The sequence below is a fragment of the Lathyrus oleraceus genome, chromosome 7, assembly GCF_024323335.1.
Source record: "Lathyrus oleraceus cultivar Zhongwan6 chromosome 7, CAAS_Psat_ZW6_1.0, whole genome shotgun sequence".
In the NCBI taxonomy this organism is placed as follows: Eukaryota; Viridiplantae; Streptophyta; class Magnoliopsida; order Fabales; family Fabaceae; genus Lathyrus; species Lathyrus oleraceus.
Window position 1 is genome coordinate 37,174,342 of NC_066585.1, and position 22,549 is coordinate 37,196,890.

The 22,549-nt window shown below is 28.9% G+C and overlaps 1 long non-coding RNA gene and 1 pseudogene across 3 annotated transcripts; one reads left to right on the forward strand and one right to left on the reverse strand.

Moving 5' to 3' along the window:
- Positions 1–3,966: 3,966 nt before the first annotated feature.
- LOC127105627 (uncharacterized) lies at positions 3,967–17,532 on the reverse strand. 3 transcript variants are annotated; one of them, XR_007795061.1, is made up of 2 exons: positions 17,350–17,532; positions 3,967–4,544 (listed from the first exon to the last, which is right to left on the reverse strand). It is a non-coding gene; the product is annotated as an uncharacterized LOC127105627 (long non-coding RNA). The 3 variants fall into 3 exon arrangements; XR_007795059.1 differs by lacking the exon at positions 17,350–17,532 and adding an exon at positions 4,648–4,827; XR_007795060.1 differs by lacking the exon at positions 17,350–17,532 and adding an exon at positions 10,964–11,150 and having other exon boundaries at positions 4,033–4,544.
- A 3,874-nt stretch (positions 17,533–21,406) lies between these two features.
- LOC127101887 (WAT1-related protein At4g19185-like) lies at positions 21,407–22,060 on the forward strand (annotated as a pseudogene).
- Positions 22,061–22,549: the final 489 nt, after the last annotated feature.

The window sequence follows — 22,549 nt, forward strand, 5'->3', positions numbered from 1 at the left end:
CTAATACAATTTTTAAAACATTTATTTTTATAAAATCAGAGGTTTTCTAACAGGTGTGCATATTACATGCTCTGACACCAATTATTGTTACCATGAGAGCATATAACAAACAGAAGCAAGAGATAACAATAATTTTATAAAGCATACGTTTAAATAGACATTAGAGTAAACTCAAATTATCATAAATCAAAACAATTGAGAAATATAAATTTGCTGAAACAAGTAATTCAATAATTATCATAACTCAATTTTCACACAAGGCTTAAATTGAATTTGATTAATCAAATGATTAGTCTAATAGAAAGAGTTCATTAAACAATAATCTAAAGAGAGAATGTTCAAATGACTAGATCTATCATAGATCTAAACTTTAATCACGAAATCTCTATAAGATAAATTCTAATTGCATGTTATTGAATGAAGGAAATACAAACCTAAGCATGAAAAAATATGCATAAAATTAAAGAGAGCGAGAGAGAGAGAGGGAGAATAGTGCATCAGATATATTATGGTTCAACTTTATCATCCTCGAAGGTGCTTAATTCACCTTTCAATGGTTTCCTTTTGTTTCTTCCAGTATAATGATAATATGACAATTATCTTACAGATATTATACAAACACTTGATACAAGATACTCCTTAAAAAAGCTAGTCTTCTTATCTTGATCCTCTCTTGTTATATATGGTGTATGCTTCGCTGATCTTGACTTAAATCTTCGAGAATCAACAACCTGCTCCAAGTCTTCATATATGGAAATACACTTGATCCCATCGATTTTTCGAGCGATGACCTGACTAAAGAATACATAGACTCCAGCTTTGTGTTCAGGCTTCCCCACAGCTTAACCAAAGTGATCCATAGGAAAAGACTTTGTTTTCAGACGTATAATAGTTATGCAGCAATTACCGTTACGCGAAAAATACAGAGTCATCATTCGTTTTTATTTATTACAAGAGGAAAGGGAAAATATCGAGAAAACCGCAAAAGTATTGTCATCGTAACGATGAGTGGACTCAGAAGTCGGTTATGCAAGGCGAAGGTATTAGCACCCCTCATATACATTGTACTTAATGAGATCCTCCTCTAAATCTAGGGTTACTATGTGCTTGATATGTTTGTTTATCATCTATTCGTTTTTTAATTGTTCATTTATTTACAAAAATGTTTTATGATTTTAATTAGGGAAGATCTAAAAAATATTTTTGATTATTATACTCGCTAGAGTTTACAGCTCTATGCCTACGTACCATCACGTTAGATGAAGGGTCAGAGTACCGTAGTTCTTGTATAAAAAGGTTTTTTTGTTGATTGTTTTTATCCCTTGAAACTTCTCACACATCGGAGGCGGAGAAGTGATTGATTTTAAGAAAATTCCTCAATACGCTAGGGTAGAGGACTTATAGTTTATGGTGTGTTCAATTGATTTTATCCCTTAATCATTTTGCAAATATTTAATATTTAATTTATTTAAGAAAATAAATTCATAATGATATTTGATATTGAATATTAAAAACTTTAATTAACCCAATATCATATCCCTTATTCCTTACTTTTATCCATGATTTTTATCCCTGATTTATCTCTTGAAACCCTAGGATTTTATATTTATCCCCAATTTTTTATCCCAAAATTTTAGGCCATAATTATTCCAAAAAATCCCAATCAATTAACCATATTTTTTGTTATATTAATCCCTAATCATTTAAATATTTTTCCTATAATTATTTTAATAATAGAAAATAAGCAAATCAAACTATAAAAAAACAAATAAAATATTGAAATATTGTAAACCCAGATTACTAACTTAATTACATTAATCTAATGTTAATTATTAGTTTAGGTGTGTGAATTTGATTTTAATTATTTGTTAATTTGCAAAAATATAATAATTAGTTTGATTTAGAAAATAAACTCATAATAGAAGTATAACTAATTTATATTAAATAAAATCAAGTTAATTATAAAGGTTAATTTTATATTTTATATCCCTTATCCTTTATTTATTATCCATAATTAGATAATCAAACCCCTAAACTTATTCCAGTTAGTTATATTTGTTTATTTAATATTCCCTAATTAATTAATATTCCATAATTAGTTAATATTCCCTAATTAGTTATTCCCTTATTTACTATTCCCTAATTAATTAAAATTCCCTAATTAGTTATATTTTTTATTTTTCTTTTTGTTGATTATAAATAGATAACTAATTACTAAATGATCATTGTAAATAAAATTATGCTAATTGAACAAACCTAATTATACTAATTAAATTACTAATACCTAATTACCCTAATTAAATAATTAATCTCCTAACTATCCTAATATCCTCAAAGTATCCTAACATTATCCTAATTAGTAATAAAATGCAAGAAATTTAATTATTTATTTGTTTTTTCTGTGTTTTATTTATTATTGAGTTTTATATCTTAATAATTGTTCTCATAATAATAAGAAGAAGAAAATTACTTTTTTTTTGTATTTTTCCAATATCTTTACCTTATGATAAAATAATTAACTTAAACAAACTAAATTATGATGTTTTAATATTTTTTAAATTTAAATAAAAGATAAGTATTTTTTTAATAAATGGTTTTGTTTTCTTTTTTATTTTACAGTTGAACTGATAAAAAGGAATTTCAACTAGATTGTTTTATTAACATTTTTTTATAAAATTTATTTAGATGATATCCATGAAATATTTATTATGATAGAAAAATAATAATTTTATTATACTATTTTAAATGTAGGACAATTAAGAGTGATAAAAAAATAAACATAGAATTCTTGGTCTGCTTAAATCCATTACCAACACATGTCGATGTGACTACTATAAAGTACATCATGAATCGGTAAATCTTATAAAAAGTTATTAATAAAAATAATAACGAAACTAGGGGAAATAGTCAAAATTGTGTTGTCAAATTCGTAGTCGTTTTCAAAATATTTATTTTCAATTAACATCACAAAATTGATTTTGTTCAAATGGAAGAATGTTAGAAGTATTTTTCTGGACTACAATCAGTTTTATGTTTTGATTTTATAAGATGTATTTATGTTGTAAATGTGATATATTTGAAGATGCTTAATCCTAATAATAATGAATTTTAAGTACAAATTCAGATATGTGTAGAATAAAATCTAGGTCCAACATCTAGGATCCATAAGAGGTATTAGAGTTGTAATTTTATAAATACATAGGATATGTCTTCTTTATCGTCACATTGAACCGAATTAGGCTCTATTAAAAACTCTAAATAAGTATGTTCTAATATTTTTTATAATTTTATATCGGTTAAGCATTGCTCTATTAAAAACCTCTAAATAAGGGTGTTCTAATGTTATATTGTTGATAATTGTATTCCTAATGTTATATTGCTTATAATCTTAACAAGTCTTGTACATTGAAAAACATATTACTATCCAGATTTTTATACCTTAATATGTTTGCAGAATATTAATATCTACATTTCAAAGTATTGTTTTGCATTATGATTTATCATGTGTTCTTGTGGTATTATTTAAAGATGAATGTATAAATTTGTTTAGCTTACATAAAATTGAAATGGTTAATATTAGATACATTTGTATACAGTTTTATGCTATGGATTTTGCTCCATCTAGTAAAAAATGTAGCCATTTAAATTTTGGAAGGTATTTATATTTTGGAGTCACTACATATAAAAAAAATTTAATCCCAAGACCATCTACGTTGCATGGGTCCCACACTTTTTCATGTAAAAGTTATAGCATAAAGAGCCTCCATCCATATATTTCATAATTAATTTAAGGTTAAATAAGACCTTTTGAAAAAATATCACAATATAATTAAAGTTAACTTCAACTTCTAACATAGACAATCTCATAAGTTTGAGACGGCTCTGCCTTAGAGGATAATATTAATATATGTTCCTTTAATCCAAATCCCAAAAGAAAATTAAAAAAAAATATGAAGAGATGGACTATTGTGACACCGCCTCACACATTTTATTACATTCTTTGACTAGAAATTAGATTTAATTAGGATCAAATCAAATGAATATACAAACTTTATCAAATTTAATGTAACATTCAGCCTCTTGAATAGGATCATATAAGGCATGATTGCAAGAATCCAACAAAGGAAATACAAAATTGCAAACTACATCATGGACGGATGCAAAGATGAACAGGGCATGGAATTTCTCAACTCATCTACACTATCTTCTTTCTCTTCCAATTATTATTATCTCTTAACACGCCCATTTTACCTTCTTGAGATTTTTCTGCTTGATCATCGTCGGAAGTCTTACCCTGTTGCTTTGGATGGGAAGTTAGGTCAGAATGTTGCATGAATTCTGTCGGGTTTAGGTATCTATCTTAATTATGAACCACAACCAACATCAACATCAACAAAGAGCCTGGTCCATTTTTCTCAAAGTAAGTGTACTCAAGGAAATCACGGTCGAGAAACGGAAAAAATATCTCTAACAAGTGATCAATCATGTTGCATACTATAAATTCTCATTAAAGGAATAAACCTCATCTTCAACTTAGAATGAAGCTGCATAATTTACATCAAAATTTAGTAAATATTTAAATATCACATACGAAGAAAATTAAGTAGACGGAAAAACCAGATCTAAAGAAATTGTGAAAATTCATACCAGAAAAGGTATTTCACATTCCTGTTTAATTTATGTTTATATAATATATAACTACTCAAAACAGAATAATCCTAACACACTATTTATTGGAATCAAGTTTTGGATAGTAAGAGAAAGTGTTTAAGTATTTGGAAGATGATAGAAAACTTTTTTTAAAGGGAAGAATAACAGTATTATTGAGTGTTTATAATATTGACTTGATACAAACTCAAATGCATCACCTCTATTTATACTAGTTACATTCCTGAATTAATGATTGAGATTTTGCCACCAGAAAGTTAATCTAATGGTCATAAATCACTCTCTAGAATTTTCTTTATTATTCTAGCAAAAGTTAAAACTTATCCTTATCTTCTAAAGATCTCCATGAATCTCTCTAGAATAGGCTTCTAGAATATGCTTCTAGAAGTTGGGCTTAAAATTCCTAAGACCCAAGAACTAACAAACCCCAAATCAATTTAAATATTCAACACCGCTCTCCTTAAAGAAATTTTATCCTGTCACCCCCCACCTTGACATGCCACCTCCATAAAAATTTATAATGACAAAAATACCCTTTGCATTATTTACCTTTCAAATTTTCAGATTGTTTAAATAAAAATTAATCAGTAAAACTAGTAAAAAAAAAATTTGGTAGTTATTTACAAATATCCAGTGCAATAATTTTTGTAAGAGAAATTTTATGCATATTTACCGGAATTTAAAATATCTGGTTTGTGTTTTTACCAAATTTAAAAAAAAAATCGTGTTTTGTTGCATTTATACCAATTTTTTTAAAAAATTGGTATTTTGTTGCAGGTTTACTGGATTTTTTTGGGAAAATCCAACATTTTCTTGGTAGGTGTTTGTGTTCGTACCATAGATTTCAAAATTTTTTATACATTTCTACCAATATTTCAAAATATCCGGAAAACATTAAAAAGTATTTCAAAATATATAAAATTCCAAAGTATTTTAATGAATATGCTGTCAGAGTTAATGCAAGATGAAAACAATTTTAATGATGCATGGATGAATAAAGAATGCTATGTAAAGAAGAATAACAACAACTCGATGCAATAAATTCAAGAAATGTTTGATGCATTATATTTTAATTCAAAAAAACTTTAAGGTCAATGAATGGCATGATGAAGATGATTATACAAAACATCATATGAATGGAATGATCCAGATGAAAGTATAATGTGCAATCTGATGAATGAGATATATCATGCACGCATACCAAACATTTACTACATATGCAAAATACATCAAACAAACACACATATCAATAAATAATTAAGCTACACTAATAGAAGATGAAGGAGATTGGAACAATCATGTGGCAAAGTGGTCATTCCAGCACATATACCTCAACATGTTCTCATTTCAATCTTGGTTAGATAAATTCATATTGAAATTCTAACCTATGATTATGAAAACTATTAACATAATGGTATTATTTTTTTCACATGACATAAAGTCATTTAATCAATAGATATTAACTAAGCAACATGTTATTTATTTATATGTATAGATTACATTATTTGAACACACCTTTTGGATCGTTCTAGCCCATATCCTCAATCTTTGAGGTGGCAAGACCTGATGAAAATAACAGGCTTTAATACCAATTATTGACGGAGGATATAGGAATTCAAACGTTCTAGGGGGTCATTGAACCATTTCCCTACTACCATTTTTAAAACATTTATTTTTATAAAATCAGAGGTTTTCTAACAGGTGTGCATATTACATGCTCTGACACCAATTATTGTTACCATGAGAGCATATAACAAACAGAAGCAAGAGATAACAACAATTTTATAAAGCATACGTTTAAATAGACATTAGAGTAAACTCAAATTATCATAAATCAAAACAATTGAGAAATATAAATTTGCTGAAACAAGTAATTCAATAATTATCATAACTCAATTTTCACACAAGGCTTAAATTGAATTTGATTAATCAAATGATTAGTCTAATAGAAAGAGTTCATTAAACAATAATCTAAAGAGAGAATGTTCAAATGACTAGATCTATCATAGATCTAAACTTTAATCACGAAATCTCTATAAGATAAATTCTAATTGCATGTTATTGAATGAAGGAAATACAAACCTAAGCATGAAAAAATATGCATAAAATTAAAGAGAGCGAGAGAGAGAGGGAGAATAGTGCATCAGATATATTATGGTTCAACTTTATCATCCTCGAAGGTGCTTAATTCACCTTTCAATGGTTTCCTTTTGTTTCTTCCAGTATAATGATAATATGACAATTATCTTACAGATATTATACAAACACTTGATACAAGATACTCCTTAAAAAAGCTAGTCTTCTTATCTTGATCCTCTCTTGTTATATATGGTGTATGCTTCGCTGATCTTGACTTAAACCTTTGAGAATCAACAACCTGCTCCAAGTCTTCATATATGGAAATACACTTGATCCCATCGATTTTTCGAGCGATGACCTGACTAAAGAATACATAGACTCCAGCTTTGTGTTCAGGCTTCCCCACAGCTTAACCAAAGTGATCCATAGGAAAAGACTTTGTTTTCAGACGTATAATAGTTATGCAGCAATTACCGTTACGCGAAAAATACAGAGTCATCATTCGTTTTTATTTATTACAAGAGGAAAGGGAAAATATCGAGAAAACCGCAAAAGTATTGTCATCGTAACGATGAGTGGACTCAGAAGTCGGTTATGCAAGGCGAAGGTATTAGCACCCCTCATATACATTGTACTTAATGAGATCCTCCTCTAAATCTAGGGTTACTATGTGCTTGATATGTTTGTTTATCATCTATTCGTTTTTTAATTGTTCATTTATTTACAAAAATGTTTTATAATTTTAATTAGGGAAGATCTAAAAAATGTTTTTGATTATTATACTCGCTAGAGTTTACAGCTCTATGCCTACGTACCATCACGTTAGATGAAGGGTCAGAGTACCGTAGTTCTTGTATAAAAAGGTTTTTTTGTTGATTGTTTTTATCCCTTGAAACTTCTCACACATCGGAGGCGGAGAAGTGATTGATTTTAAGAAAATTCCTCAATACGCTAGGGTAGAGGACTTATAGTTTATGGTGTGTTCAATTGATTTTATCCCTTAATCATTTTGCAAATATTTAATATTTAATTTATTTAAGAAAATAAATTCATAATGATATTTGATATTGAATATTAAAAACTTTAATTAACCCAATATCATATCCCTTATTCCTTACTTTTATCCATGATTTTTATCCCTGATTTATCTCTTGAAACCCTAGGATTTTATATTTATCCCCAATTTTTTTATCCCAAAATTTTAGGCCATAATTATTCCAAAAAATCCCAATCAATTAACCATAATTTTTTGTTATATTAATCCCTAATAATTTAAATATTTTTCCTATAATTATTTTAATAATAGAAAATAAGCAAATCAAACTATAAAAAAACAAATAAAATATTGAAATATTGTAAACCCAGATTACTAACTTAATTACATTAATCTAATGTTAATTATTAGTTTAGGTGTGTGAATTTGATTTTAATTATTTGTTAATTTGCAAAAATATAATAATTAGTTTGATTTAGAAAATAAACTCATAATAGAAGTATAACTAATTTATATTAAATAAAATCAAGTTAATTATAAAGGTTAATTTTATATTTTATATCCCTTATCCTTTATTTATTATCCATAATTAGATAATCAAACCCCTAAACTTATTCCAGTTAGTTATATTTGTTTATTTAATATTCCCTAATTAATTAATATTCCATAATTAGTTAATATTCCCTAATTAGTTATTCCCTTATTTACTATTCCCTAATTAATTAAAATTCCCTAATTAGTTATATTTTTTATTTTTCTTTTTGTTGATTATAAATAGATAACTAATTACTAAATGATCATTGTAAATAAAATTATGCTAATTGAACAAACCTAATTATACTAATTAAATTACTAATACCTAATTACCCTAATTAAATAATTAATCTCCTAACTATCCTAATATCCTCAAAGTATCCTAACATTATCCTAATTAGTAATAAAATGCAAGAAATTTAATTATTTATTTGTTTTTTCTGTGTTTTATTTATTATTGAGTTTTATATCTTAATAATTGTTCTCATAATAATAAGAAGAAGAAAATTACTTTTTTTTTGTATTTTTCCAATATCTTTACCTTATGATAAAATAATTAACTTAAACAAACTAAATTATGATGTTTTAATATTTTTTAAATTTAAATAAAAGATAAGTATTTTTTTAATAAATGGTTTTGTTTTCTTTTTTATTTTACAGTTGAACTGATAAAAAGGAATTTCAACTAGATTGTTTTATTAACATTTTTTTTATAAAATTTAATTAGATGATATCCATGAAATATTTATTATGATAGAAAAATAATAATTTTATTATACTATTTTAAATGTAGGACAATTAAGAGTGATAAAAAAATAAACATAGAATTCTTGGTCTGCTTAAATCCATTACCAACACATGTCTATGTGACTACTATAAAGTACATCATGAATCGGTAAATCTTATAAAAAGTTATTAATAAAAATAATAACGAAACTAGGGGAAATAGTCAAAATTGTGTTGTCAAATTCGTAGTCGTTTTCAAAATATTTATTTTCAATTAACATCACAAAATTGATTTTGTTCAAATGGAAGAATGTTAGAAGTATTTTTCTGGACTACAATCAGTTTTATGTTTTGATTTTATAAGATGTATTTATTTTGTAAATGTGATATATTTGAAGATGCTTAATCCTAATAATAATGAATTTTAAGTACAAATTCAGATATGTGTAGAATAAAATCTAGGTCCAACATCTAGGATCCATAAGAGGTATTAGAGTTGTAATTTTATAAATACATAGGATATGTCTTCTTTATCGTCACATTGAACCGAATTAGGCTCTATTAAAAACTCTAAATAAGTATGTTCTAATATTTTTTATAATTTTATATCGGTTAAGCATTGCTCTATTAAAAACCTCTAAATAAGGGTGTTCTAATGTTATATTGTTGATAATTGTATTCCTAATGTTATATTGCTTATAATCTTAACAAGTCTTGTACATTGAAAAACATATTACTATCCAGATTTTTATACCTTAATATGTTTGCAGAATATTAATATCTACATTTCAAAGTATTGTTTTGCATTATGATTTATCATGTGTTCTTGTGGTATTATTTAAAGATGAATGTATAAATTTGTTTAGCTTACATAAAATTGAAATGGTTAATATTAGATACATTTGTATACAGTTTTATGCTATGGATTTTGCTCCATCTAGTAAAAAATGTAGCCATTTAAATTTTGGAAGGTATTTATATTTTGGAGTCACTACATATAAAAAAAATTTAATCCCAAGACCGTCTTTGAAGGCATTGCAAGACCATCTACGTTGCATGGGTCCCACACTTTTCATGTAAAAGTTATAGCATAAAGAGCCTCCATCCATATATTTCATAATTAATTTAAGGTTAAATAAGACCTTTTGAAAAAATATCACAATATAATTAAAGTTAACTTCAACTTCTAACATAGACAATCTCATAAGTTTGAGACGGCTCTGCCTTAGAGGATAATATTAATATATGTTCCCTTAATGCAAATCCCAAAAGAAAATTAAAAAAAAAATGAAGAGATGGACTATTGTGACACCGCCTCACACATTTTATTACATTCTTTGACTAGAAATTAGATTTAATTAGGATCAAATCAAATGAATATACAAACTTTATCAAATTTAATGTAACATTCAGCCTCTTGAATAGGATCATATAAGGCATGATTGCAAGAATCCAACAAAGGAAATACAAGGATGCAAAGATGAAAAGGGCATGGAATTTCTAAACTCATCTACACTATCTTCTTTCTCTTCCAATTATTATTATCTCTTAACACGCCCATTTTACCTTCTTGAGATTTTTCTGCTTGATCATCGTCAGAAGTCTTACCCTGTTGCTTTGGATGGGAAGTTAGGTCAGAATGTTGCATGAATTCTGTCGGGTTTAGGTATCTATCTTAATTATGAACCACAACCAACATCAACATCAACAAAGAGCCTGGTCCATTTTTCTCAAAGTAAGTGTACTCAAGGAAATCACGCTCGAGAAACGGAAAAAATATCTCTAACAAGTGATCAATCATGTTGCATACTATAAATTCTCATTAAATGAATAAACCTCATCTTCAACTTAGAATGAAGCTGCATAATTTAGATCAAAATTTAGTAAATATTTAAATATCACATACGAAGAAAATTAAGTAGACGGAAAAACCAGATCTAAAGAAATTGTGAAAATTCATACCAGAAAAGGTATTTCACATTCCTGTTTAATTTATGTTTATATAATATATAACTACTCAAAACAGAATAATCATAACACACTATTTATTGGAATCAAGTTTTGGATAGTAAGAGAAAGTGTTTAAGTATTTGGAAGATGATAGAAAACTTTTTTGAAAGGGAAGAATAACAGTATTATTGAGTGTTTATAATATTGACTTGATACAAACTCAAATGCATCACCTCTATTTATACTAGTTACATTCCTGAATTAATGATTGAGAGTTTGCCACCAGAAAGTTAATCTAATGGTCATAAATCACTCTCTAGAATTTTCTTTATTATTCTAGCAAAAGTTAAAACTTATCCTTATCTTCTAAAGATCTCCATGAATCTCTCTAGAATAGGCTTCTAGAATATGCTTCTAGAAGTTGGGCTTAAAATTCCTAAGACCCAAGAACTAACAAACCCCAAATCAATTTAAATATTCAACACCGCTCTCCTTAAAAAAAAATTATCCTGTCACCCCCCACCTTGACATGCCACCTCCATAAAAATTTATAATGACAAAAATACCCTTTGCATTATTTACCTTTCAAATTTTCAGATTGTTTAAATAAAAATTAATCAGTAAAACTAGTAAAAAAAAATTTGGTAGTTATTTACAAATATCCGGTGCAATAATTTTTGTAAGAGAAATTTTATGCATATTTACCGGAATTTAAAATATTTGGTTTGTGTTTTTACCAAATTAAAAAAAAAATCGTGTTTTGTTGCATTTATACCAAATTTTTTTAAAAATTGGTATTTTGTTGCAGGTTTACTGGATTTTTTTGGGAAAATTCAACATTTTCTTGGTAGGTGTTTGTGTTCGTACAATAGATTTCAAAAAATTTCATACATTTCTACCAATATTTCAAAATATCCGGAAAACATTAAAAAGTATTTCAAAATATATTAAATTCCAAAGTATTTTAATGAATATGCTATCAGAGTTAATGCAAGATGAAAACAATTTTAATGATGCATGGATGAATAAAGAATGCTATGTAAAGAAGAATAACAACAACTCGATGCAATAAATTCAAGAAATGTTTGATGCATTATATTTTAATTCAAAAAAACTTTAATGTCAATGAATGGCATGATGAAGATGATTATACAAAACAACATATGAATGGAATGATCCAGATGAAAGTATAATGTGCAATCTGATGAATGAGATATATCATGCACGCATACCAAACATTTACTACATATGCAAAATACATCAAACAAACACACATATCAATAAATAATTAAGGTACACTAATAGAAGATGAAGGAGATTGGAACAATCATGTGGCAAAGCGGTCATTCCAGCACATATACCTCAACATGTTCTCATTTCAATCTTGGTTAGATAAAATCATATTGAAATTCTAACCTATGATTATGAAAACTATTAACATAATGGTATTATTTTTTTCACATGACATAAAGTCATTTAATCAATAGATATTAACTAAGCAACATGTTATCTATTTATATGTATAAATTACATTATTTGAACACACCTTTTGGATCGTTCTAGCCCATATCCTCAATCTTTGAGGTGGCAAGACCTGATGAAAATAACAGGCTTTAATACCAATTATTGACGGAGGATATAGGAATTCAAACGTTCTAGGGGGTCATTGAACCATTTCCCTAATACCATTTTTAAAACATTTATTTTTATAAAATCAGAGGTTTTCTAATAGGTGTGCATATTACATGCTCTGACGCCAATTATTGTTACCATGAGAGCATATAACAAACAGAAGCAAGAGATAACAACAATTTTATAAAGCATACGTTTAAATAGACATTAGAGTAAACTCAAATTATCATAAATCAAAACAATTGAGAAATATAAATTTGCTGAAACAAGTAATTCAACTATTGTCATAACTCAATTTTCACACAAGGCTTAAATTGAATTTGATTAATCAAATGATTAGTCTAATAGAAAGAGTTCATTAAACAATAATCTAAAGAGAGAATGTTCAAATGACTAGATCTATCATAGATCTAAACTTTAATCACGAAATCTCTATAAGATAAATTCTAATTGCATGTTATTGAATGAAGGAAATACAAACCTAAGCATGAAAAAATATGCAGAAAATTAAAGAGAGTGAGAGAGAGAGGGAGAATAGTGCATCAGATATATTATGGTTCAACTTTATCATCCTCGAAGGTGCTTAATTCACCTTTCAATGGTTTCCTTTTGTTTCTTCCAGTATAATGATAATATGACAATTATCTTACAGATATTACACAAAAACTTGATACAAGATACTCCTTAAAAAAGCTAGTCTTCTTATCTTGATCCTCTCTTGTTATATATGGTGTATGCTTCGCTGATCTTGACTTAAATCTTCGAGAATCAACAACCTGCTCCAAGTCTTCATATATGGAAATACACTTGATCCCATCGATTTTTCGAGCGATGACCTGACTAAAGAATACATAGACTCCAGCTTTGTGTTCAGGCTTCCCCACAGCTTAACCAAAGTGATCCATAGGAAAAGACTTTGTTTTCAGACGTATAATAGTTATGCAGCAATTACCGTTACGCGAAAAATACAGAGTCACCATCCATTTTTATTTATTACAAGAGGAAAGGGAAAATATCGAGAAAACCGCAAAAGAATTGTCATCGTAACGATGAGTGGACTCAGAAGTCGGTTATGCAAGGCGAAGGTATTAGCACCCCTCATATACATTGTACTTAATGAGATCCTCCTCTAAATCTAGGGTTACTATGTGCTTGATATGTTTGTTTATCATCTATTCGTTTTTTAATTGTTCATTTATTTACAAAAATGTTTTATTATTTTAATTAGGGAAGATCTAAAAAATGTTTTTGATTATTATACTCTCTAGAGTTTACAGCTCTATGCCTACGTACCATCACGTTAGATGAAGGGTCAGAGTACCGTAGTTCTTGTATAAAAAGGTTTTTTTGTTGATTGTTTTTATGCCTTGAAAATTCTCACACATCGGAGGCGGAGAAGTGATTGATTTTAAGAAAATTCCTCAATACGCTAGGGTAGAGGACTTCTAGTTTATGGTGTGTTCAATTGATTTTATCCCTTAATCATTTTGCAAATATTTAATATTTAATTTATTTAAGAAAATAAATACATAATGATATTTGAAATTGAATATTAAAAACTTTAATTAACCCAATATCATATCCCTTATTCCTTACTTTTATCCATGATTTTTATCCCTGATTTATCTCTTGAAACCCTAGGATTTTATATTTATCCCCAATTTTTTTATCCCAAAATTTTAGGCCATAATTATTCCAAAAAATCCCAATCAATTAACCATAATTTTTTGTTATATTAATCCCTAATCATTTAAATATTTTTCCTATAATTATTTTAATAATAGAAAATAAGCAAATCAAACAAGAAAAAAACAAATAAAATATTGAAATATTGTAAATCCAGATTACTAACTTAATTACATTAATCTAATGTTAATTAATAGTTTAGGTGTGTGAATTTGATTTTAATTATTTGTTAATTTGCAAAAATATAATAATTAGTTTGATTTAGAAAATAAACTCATAATAGATGTATAACTAATTTATATTAAATAAAATCAAGTTAATTATAAAGGTTAATTTTATATTTTATATCCCTTATCCTTTATTTATTATCCATAATTAGATAATCAAACCCTTAAACTTATTCCAGTTAGTTATATTTGTTTATTTAATATTCCCTAATTAATTAATATTCCATAATTAGTTAATATTCCCTAATTAGTTATTCCCTAATTAATTAAAATTCCCTAATTAGTTATATTTTTTATTTTTATTTTTATTGATTATAAATAGATAACTAATTACTAAATGATCATTGTAAATAAAATTATGCTAATTGAACAAACCTAATTATACTAATTAAATTACTAATACCTAATTACCCTAATTAAATAATTAATCTCCTAACTATCCTAATATCCTCAAAGTATCCTAACATTATCCTAATTAGTAATAAAATGCAAGAAATTTAATTATTTATTTGTTTTTTTTTTGGTGTTTTATTTATTATTGAGTTTTATATCTTAATAAATTGTTCTCATAATAATAAGAAGAAGAAAATTACTTTTTTTTTGTATTTTTCCAATATCTTTACCTTATGATAAAATAATTAACTTAAACAAACTAAATTATGATGTTTTAATATTTTTTAAATTTAAATAAAAGATAAGTATTTTTTTTAATAAATGGTTTTGTTTTCTTTTTTATTTTACAGTTGAACTGATAAATAGGAATTTCAACTAGATTGTTTTATTAACATTTTTTTTATAAAATTTATTTAGATGATATCCATGAAATATTTATTATGATAGAAAAATAATAATTTTATTATACTATTTTAAATGTAGGACAATTAAGAGTGATAAAAAAAATAAACATAGAATTCTTGGTCTGCTTAAATCCATTACCAACACATGTCTATGTGACTACTATAAAGTACATCATGAATCGGTAAATCTTATAAAAAGTTATTAATAAAAATAATAACGAAACTAGGGGAAATAGTCAAAATTGTGTTGTCAAATTCGTACTCGTTTTCAAAATATTTATTTTCAATTAACATCACAAAATTGATTTTGTTCAAATGGAAGAATGTTAGAAGTATTTTTCTGGACTACAATCAGTTTTATGTTTTGATTTTATAAGATGTATTTATGTTGTAAATGTGATATATTTGAAGATGCTTAATCCTAATAATAATGAGTTTTAAGTACAAATTCAGATATGTGTAGAATAAAATCTAGGTCCAACATCTAGGATCCATAAGAGGTATTAGAGTTGTAATTTTATAAATACATAGGATATGTCTTTTTTATCGTCACATTGAACCGAATTAGGCTCTATTAAAAACTCTAAATAAGTATGTTCTAATATTTTTTATAATTTTATATCGGTTAAGCATTGCTCTATTAAAAACTCTAAATAAGGGTGTTCTAATGTTATATTGTTGATAATTGTATTCCTAATGTTATATTGCTTATAATCTTAACAAGTCTTGTACATTGAAAAACATATTACTATCCAGATTTTTATACCTTAATATGTTTGCAGAATATTAATATCTACATTTCAAAGTATTGTTTTGCATTATGATTTATCATGTGTTCTTGTGGTATTATTTAAAGATGAATGTATAAATTTGTTTAGCTTACATAAAATTGAAATGGTTAATATTAGATACATTTGTATACAGTTTTATGCTATGGATTTTGCTCCATCTAGTAAAAAATGTAGCCATTTAAATTTTGGAAGGTATTTATATTTTGGAGTCACTACATATAAAAAAAATTTAATCCCAAGACCGTCTTTGAAGGCATTGCAAGACCATCTACGTTGCATGGGTCCCACACTTTTTCATGTAAAAGTTATAGCATAAAGAGCCTCCATCCATATATTTCATAATTAATTTAAGGTTAAATAAGACCTTTTGAAAAAATATCACAATATAATTAAAGTTAACTTCAATTTCTAACATTGACAATCTCATAAGTTTGAGACGGCTCAGCCTTAGAGGATAATATTAATATATGTTCCTTTAATGCAAATCCCAAAAGAAAATTAAAAAAAAATGAAGAGATGGACTATTGTGACACCTTTAATACAAATCCCAAAAGAAAATTAAAAAAAAAATGAAGAGATGGACTATTGTGACACCGCCTCACACATTTTATTACATTCTTTGACTAGAAATTAGATTTAACTAGGATCAAATCAAATGAATATACAAACTTTATCAAATTTAATGTAACATTCAGCCTCTTGAATAGGATCATATAAGGCATGATTGCAAGAATCCAACAAAGGAAATACAAAATTGCAAACTACATCATGGACGGATGCAAAGATGAAAAGGGCATGTAATTTCTCAACTCATCTACACTATCTTCTTTCTCTTCCAATAATTATTATCTCTTAACACGCCCATTTTACCATCTTGAGATTTTTCTGCTTGATCATTGTCGGAGGTCTTACCCTGTTGCTTTGGATGGGAAGTTAGGTCAGAATGTTGCATGAATTCTGTCGGGTTTAGGTATCTATCTTAATTATGAACCACAACGAACATAAACATCAACAAAGAGCCTGATCCATTTTTCTCAAAGTAAGTGTACTCAAGGAAATCACGGTCGAGAAACGGGAAAAAAACTCTAACAAGTGATCAATCATGTTGCATACTATAAATTCTCATTAAATGAATAAACCTCATCTTCAACTTAGAATGAAGCTGCATAATTTAGTTCAAAATTTAGTAAATATTTAAATATCACATACGAAGAAAATTAAGTAGACGGAAAAACCAGATCTAAAGAAATTGTGAAAATTCATACCAGAAAAGGTATTTCACATTCCTGTTTAATTTATGTTTATATAATATATATAACTACTCAAAACAGAATAATCATAACACACTATTTATTGGAATCAAGTTTTGGATAGTAAGAGAAAGTGTTTAAGTATTTGGAAGATGATAGAAAACTTTTTTGAAAGGGAAGTATAATAGTATTATTGAGTGTTTATAATATTGACTTGATACAAACTCAAATGCATCACCTCTATTTATACTAGTTACATTTCTGAATTAATGATTGAGATTTTGCCACCAGAAACTTAATCTAATGGTCATAAATCACTCTTTAGAATTTTCTCTATTATTCTACAAAAGTTAAAACTTATCCTTATCTTCTAAAGATCTCCATGAATCTCTCTAGAATAAGCTTCTAGAAGTTGGGCTTAAAATTCCTAAGACCCAAGAACTAACAAATCCCAAATCAATTTAAATATTCAACACCCCTCTCCTTAAAGAAATTTTATCCTGTCACCCCCCACCTTGACATGCCACCTCCACAAAAATTTATAATGACAAAAATACCCTTTGCATTATTTACCTTTCAAATTTTCAGATTGTTTAAATAAAAATTAATCTATAAAACTAGTAAAAACAAAAAAATTGGTAGTTATTTATAAATATCCGGTGCAATAATTTTTGTAAGAGAAATTTTATGCATACTTACCGGAATTTAAAATATTTGGTTTGTGTTTTTACCAAATTTAAAAAGAAATCGTGTTTTGTTGCATTTATACCAAAAAAATTTAAAAATCGGTATTTTGTTGCAGGTTTACTGGATTTTTTTGGGAAAATCCAACATTTTCTTGGTAGGTGTTTCAGTTCGTACCATAGATTTCAAAAAATTTCATACATTTCTACCAATATTTCAAAATATCCAGAAAACATTAAAATGTATTTCAAAATATATGAAATTCCAAAATATTTTAATGAATATGCTAAAAGAGTTAATGCAAGATGAAAACAATTTTAATGATGCATGGATGAATAAAGAATGCTATGTAAAGAAGAATAACAACAACTCAATGCAATAAATTCAAGAAATGTTTGATGCATTATATTTTAATTCAAAAAAACTTTAATGTCAATGAATGGCATGATGAAGATGATTATACAAAACATCATATGAATGGAATGATCCAGATGAAAGTATAATGTGCAATCTAATGAATGAGATATATCATGCACGCATACCAAACATATACTACATATGCAAAATACATCAAACAAACACACATATCAACAAATAATTAAGGTACACCAATAGAAGATGAAGGAGAGTGGAACAATCATGTGGCAAAGTGGTCATTCCAGCACATATACATCAACATGTTCTCATTTCAATCTTGGTTAGATAAAATCATATTGAAATTCTAACTTATGATTATGAAAACTATTAACATAATGGTATTATATTTTTTCACATAACATAAAGTCATTTAATCAATAGATATTAACTAAGCAACATGTTATCTATTTATATGTATAGATTACATTATTTGAACACACCTTTTGGATCGTTCTAGCCCATATCCTCAATCTTTGAGGTGGCAAGACCTGATCAAAAGAACAGGCTTTAATACCAATTACTGACGGAGGATATGGGAATTCAAATGGTCTAGTGGGTCATTGAACCATTTCCCTAATACCATTTTTAAAAACTTTTTTTTTATAAAATCAGTGGTTTTCTAACAGGTGTGCATATTACATGCTCTGACCCCAATTATTGTACAAGACCTTTCCAACCATTACCCACAAGGCCATGTTTCATTTTGGTAAGGTGCACTTTCGAAGAGATGAAAGTTTATGTGCATTTATGGAAACAATGTTAAAAATCCATGCACAAGCCAAATCATTCTAATCTGCACGTCCAAAGTCACCTGGCTGATGATTAGCATGCTAAACCAATTGCATTTGGGCCTCCCATGCGCCTGTACAGGCCCATGCATGGAGGCCCTCACTTCATGCACACATGAATTTCACCCAACTTGCATCAGCTTTCACGATAAATACAGGTGCATAGCTTCATCAATGATCAATCTTTAGGCGCCTTACATGCTGCAGAACTGAATCCCCACCTCCCTCAAAAGGAATTTTTGCATTTCACTTCAATTTTTCAGTCTCAATTTTCAACTTCCTTGGTTGATTATTGAGCTCTAATTCCTTAGCCTCACTTCCTTTCCATCTCAAGAGCACACTGCTATCAAGAATTGGGAGAGATCGTGCTTCATAGAGTTGCACTTCAAAGGTTGTTGTTCAAACTTTTTTCATTCGAATCTCACTGGATCTTGATCATTTCTTGTGTTTGTTGGCTCCTCTAAAGTCCTCTCATAAGAGGCAATTGAATTGTGTATTTAATTTCACGAATTCATCAAGTTCAGATTGAACACCATAATTTTCTCTCTCATATTTCTCCTTCTATGAGCGTCTAGAGGAGAAACCAATGGCACAGGGGTGATGTACATCACCCCAGCTTTCCAATGATATGAGGATCGTCCATTTTGGTTGAGATTTCATGACCTGCAACTTCCACCGGAGCTAGCATGCTCGCCGGAGAAGATGGTGGTGTACACCACCGTCCCCGTTGCCAGATTTAATTTGGGTCGTTGGTGGTGATTTCCAGATTAAATCATGGCCTTCCAATGTGTCATACCCCGATTTTGACCCTGAAATTTTTTTCCCATCAATCAGTCATTTGCATTTCTCCTCATGACCATTTCACTTCATATTGAGAGATCTTTCATTCATTCATGATTCAAAGAAATTTCACCCATATCCTCCATTTCATGTTCACATTTCTACATTTCATATTCGAATTTTTATTCATATTTCTTCATTCGCAATGGAAAGTTTTCCATTCATATTCAAAAAAAATTCCACGTACTCATTCATTCATTCAACCATAATCATCCATTTACATGGCACGTGGATAAAGTATCCCATCACATGAATATCGAAAAGTTCTAAGCTTAGGATGAAGTATTAAAAAAAACAAAAAAACATAATATATTCAAGAGCTACCACGGTTACTAGACAAAGAAGGGACTACTATCTGGCTCCACTCATTACAATTTCCCAAGTAATTCCTGTCTGCAGTCGGGTCATTAAAAGCACCAAGTTGTGCAGCAGCGTACTCAGGTGTCCTCATGTACTGAAGATACATTGGGTCAACATAAGGAGCCTGAAGACCACCGTCTGCAGTTGATTTCCCATTCCACTTAAAACACTCACATCAGATGGAGAAGAAATTCCAGAAGGAAAACCACCTCCAAGGGTTCTTGAATCCATTCCAGGGGATGCCATTGTCGATGTTGCAGCAACATTCTCAAATAGATGTTGGCATGTTCTCAATTCCAAGTGGATTAGTCATGAAGGATGCCAAAGCCGGATTTCCACCATACCCACTCAGGCCATAGCTATTAAATGATGAATTGGTACCATCTGAAGGTTGGTACTGAGTAGGCAAGCCACCTCCGCCGTTATAAGAAGAGCTAGGTGATCCGTTGAAATACGAGTTATTGGGGATGCTGTGTCTGCTATCAAAGGACAAGGAACTAATGAGCAGTAGGCAAATTTTTGCCTCTTGATAATAGGACGCAAATAATTGGATGCTATGCCCAAACCAAACTTGGTCATGAATCCAATGTACAAGGGGCTTGAAACAACTGCAACATTGGATCCACAAACATATGAATTTGTTATTCACAACCCCATGTTTCATTGTTTATGCAACATATAACAGGCGATATTGGAATGAAATTTGGAAATGCAGCATATAACAGCATGGACATGCGAAGTGTCACTTGACGGAATTGATATTTTCAATAAAAGAAAAGCTTGAAGATTTTTTCCTTCATCTCACAGTTGTGATGTTTCCCATGTGAACCGTACCAGCTATCAGTTGATCGATATATCTGAAGTTGATTTTGTGAGTCTGTTTGGTTGATGACGGAAGTACATTACACCAGATGGCTAGATCTTCCTACATCTGATTTTACATGACAGGAAGACAATTCCAATAAACCTGCATCTGATTTTTCATGACAGGAAGACAAAATCCAACTTATGCTGCTGCAATTCAGCCAGCGACTCCAGTCTTTACATTTGTGTTGGCTATAATGATGGGTACAGAAAGAGTAAACTTGCTAAGATATGAAGGTTTGTCCAAGGGTGGAGGAATTTTCGTCGGTGTTTTGAGGGGCCTTAATAATGGTTTTGTACCATGGACCAACACTGGTAGGATCTTCGGAATTGGACATTATATCACACGGTGAAATAAGTTCCAGAGGTCAACCAGAGCCTTCTAGATGGTTAGGTAGTGGTTTAATGGATCTTGGACTTGACCATTATCATCTTGGAGTTTTGTGCTTCATAGGGAACTGCATGTGCATGGCTTCTTTTCTATCCATTCAGGCTCCATTATTAAAAAAGTATCCTGCAAACCTATCTGTCACAACATATTTGTACTGCTTTGGAGCTTTACTGATGGTAACTGCATCATACTTCGAACTGATGAGTTAACTGATTGGAGTTTGAATCAGTCTGAAACATTTGCCGTTTTATATGCTGAAATTATTGCATCTGCACTTAGTTATGGAATCATCACATGGAGCAAATTTGGATTATCTTCACTACCAAAGCCGGAAACCAATTATAAACCAAGCATTGTCGCAGAAAACGAATGCAAGCCGTGACAGCAATGTGCTGAGTCAGAATACTCAAAAGCAAAACGGCATGATTTCCAAAGGTAAATCAACTTCAAAAGTAGATTCACAAGCCAAGACCTCGAGAATGCTGCATCGGATGTGTCGAACCTGTTTTCCAAAATTTAGTGGAAGGTTCTGGTTCAGATGCATAGGACAGTGCACCAGACAATAAACAAAGTACCTTTGTTTTTCCCAAGTGAAATTCCATTCCAAGTGCCAAGGTACTGACATTCTTCAGGACAGAAACCTTTTCTGTTGATGTACGATGTCATGATCAGAGTGATACACAAGGACCTTCGTCATGCACTGACGGCGTCGTGGCTTCTCTCAAGGACAAAGTTGAAGCGTGCGTGAAGTTTAAAGAAAACGACATTGATACGAAGCGAAGGCACTCACCTATTTGAAGTTTCGGGATGAACAATCAGTGATACAAATTACGCAAAGAGACATGAAATTTCACGGAGTTGGTGTTACGCC